At 38.3% G+C, this 2908-nt stretch overlaps 1 non-coding gene across 1 annotated transcript; it reads left to right on the top strand.

The window, feature by feature from the left end:
- Window positions 1-2154: 2154 nt before the first annotated feature.
- On the top strand, window positions 2155-2258 carry LOC148581664 (small nucleolar RNA R71). The gene has a single exon (XR_015898487.1). It is a non-coding gene; the product is annotated as a small nucleolar RNA R71 (small nucleolar RNA).
- The last annotated feature ends 650 nt before the right edge of the window (window positions 2259-2908 follow it).

A 2908-nucleotide genomic window follows, 5' to 3' on the forward strand; every position in this document is an offset into this window, starting at 1 on the left:
CAAGGTTGTCCACCATATCTATCAGCGGGGTATGCATTGTAGAATGGTCATTGTCCGTGATATCTTGGAGGGTGCTGTTGCCTAAAGGGTTGATTAGATCCTCTTGGCTCCATCCATCCTTGATTGGTCTGACCCTAATGCATATTCCTACTATAACTTCTATTTCCTTCAACAAAGTTAGAACCAAACTCAAAGCGAGAGGGGTGAGAATTCATGGTAGCAAATAAAAATAAAAAGAAAAAAAACAAAAATAAATAAACAAGCACAAGAAAAATATTTACAATAACCAATAATAAGGCACACGTTAGCAGTTCCCCGGCAACGGCGCCATTTTGAAAAGAGAACTTTTGCGTGGTCTAGAAATTCGCAAATAAATCCTCGTTGCAGGTATAGCTTCTAAACCAACAAAAGTCCTTTCTCACAAATGTTTTGGTTGTCACAAGTAACAAACCCCTTAAATAAATTGTTAACCGAAGTATTCAAACCTTGGGTCGTCTTCTCAAGGAACTGCAGGGAAGTATGTTCTTATTATTGGTTATGGAGATTGTAAATTCGGGGTTTCAAGAATGAGGAAAAAATATGACAAATAATTTAAATGGCAATTAAAAATAAATAAATACTGTAAAGCAAACTTTTGGGCAAGGTATGAGAAATTGGAAGTCCATACTTAGTTATCCTTATCAATAACAATGAAAGTCGAATCTTAATTCCACTTGGTCAACCTTTACTAAAATAAAGGAAAGTCAAGGGACTAATTAGTTTAATCTTCGAATCCTATTTATTTCCTAAGAAAAGGTTGGGATTATTGAAGCTCAGTTCAATTAGCAAAGATAACAGTTATCAATTATGTTGAGATAAGATAACTCCTGAGTTACTGCTTTCTTAACCAAGACCAAAAGAGGAAAAAGTAAATTTGCTGGAATAAAAATGCCTTCAGATGTAAAGCAACAATAACATAAATTAAAGAAAGCAATCATGAATTGAAATGCCTCAAATAGCATTAATAAGGGAAATTATTATCTAACATGAAGAGTTCATAAACTAAATTGGAAAAACAAATAAAAATAAAGAACTTGGGATTGAGAGTTACTCCTAAAACTAAGAGAAGTCCTAAATTCTACGAGAGAGAGAGAGGAGAGAACCTCTCTCAAAACTAGATCTAAAACATGGGAAATAACTAAATTGGCGAGCTCCCCCTGAATGGATGCGTTCCCACACTTTATAACCTCTGGTCTATGCCTCCTGGACTTGGATTGGGCCAAAAAGGGCTTCAGAAACCACTGGAAGCATTTTCTGCAATTTCTGGTGCATGGCCTCTGTCACACGTCTGCGTGGGTCACGCGGTCGCGTCGTTCGGAGCTTTTCCTTGCCACGCGATCGCGTCAGTCATGCGACCGCGTCGCTGCTTCTTTGCGCTTGGCATGCGTCCGCGTCGCCCATGCGATCGCGTGGATGCCAGCTTCTTCAGAAGCTCCGTTTTGTGCTTTCCTTCTATTTTTGTATGTTTCCTTTCCATCCTTTAAGTCATTCCTACCTTAGAATATCTGAAAACTACTCAACACACTAATCACGGCATCGAATGGAATTAAAGGTGATTAAAATAATTAATTTAAAAGCACAGGAAACATGTTTTTCACATACATCACATAATAAGGAAGGAAAGTAAAACCATGCAATTAACATGAATAAGTGGGTGAAGGATTGAATAAATCACTCAAACTAAGAACAAAATATATCATAAAATATGGGTTTATCAATTCTCCCATGTAATTCACCTCTTCCATTGTAGGATTCTTAGGGTCATAGGCTTCTTCTTCAGAGGAAGCTTCCTTAGTACTACCTGTTGCAGCTTACACTCCAGATAGACTCTGAGAAATCATATTGACTTGCAGAGTCAATATTTTGTTCTGAGCCAATATTGCATTCAGAGTATCAATCTCAAGAACTCTTTTCTTCTCAGTTTTCCCATTATTCATAGGATTCCTTTCAGAAGTGTACATGAACTGGTTATTTGCAACCATTTCAATGAGTTCCTGGGCTTCTGCAGGCGTCTTCTTCAGATGAAGAGATCCTCCAGCAGAGTGGTCCAATGACATCTTGGACAATTCAGACAGACCATCATAGAATATACATATGATGCTCAATTCTGAAAACATGTCAGAAGGACACCTTCTGATCAATTGCTTGTATCTTTCCCAAGCTTCATAGAGGGATTCACCTTCCTTCTGTCTGAAGGTTTGGACTTCCACTCTAAGCTTACTCAACTTTTGAGGTGGAAAGAATTTGGCCAAGAAAGCATTGACCATCTTTTCCCAAGAGTTCAGGCTATCTTTAGGTTGTGAGTCTAACCATGTTCTAGCTCTGTCTCTTACAGGAAAGGGAAAAAGCATAAGTCTGTAGACCTCAGGATTAACCCCATTGGTCTTAACAGTGTCACAGATTTGCAAGAATTCAGCTAAGATCTGATGAGGATCTTCCAATGGAAGTCCATGAAACTTGCAATTATGTTGCATCAGAGAAACTAATTGAGGCTTAAGCTCAAAGTTGTTTGCTCCAATTACAGGAATTGAGATGCTCCTTCCATAGAAGTCAGAAGAGGGTGTAATAAAGTCACCAAGCATCTTCCTTGCATCTCCACCATTGTTATTGGGTTCGGCCATCTCTTCTTCTTTTTCGAAAAATTCTGTCAGGTTCTCTCCAGAGTGTTGTGCTTTAGCTTCTCTTAGCTTCCTCTTTAGAGTCCTTTCAGGTTCCGGATCAGCTTCAACAAGAATATTCTTATCTTTGCTCTTGCTCATATGAAAAGGAAGAGAACAGAAAAGAAGAGGAATCCTCTATGTCACAGCATAGAGATTCCTTTATGTGAGTAGAAGAATAGAAGAGTAGAATGAAGAAGAGAGAAGATGAA

Source organism: Arachis ipaensis, chromosome B10 (assembly GCF_059453495.1).
Source record: "Arachis ipaensis isolate K30076 ecotype BB chromosome B10, ASM5945349v1, whole genome shotgun sequence".
Taxonomy (NCBI): Eukaryota; Viridiplantae; Streptophyta; class Magnoliopsida; order Fabales; family Fabaceae; genus Arachis; species Arachis ipaensis.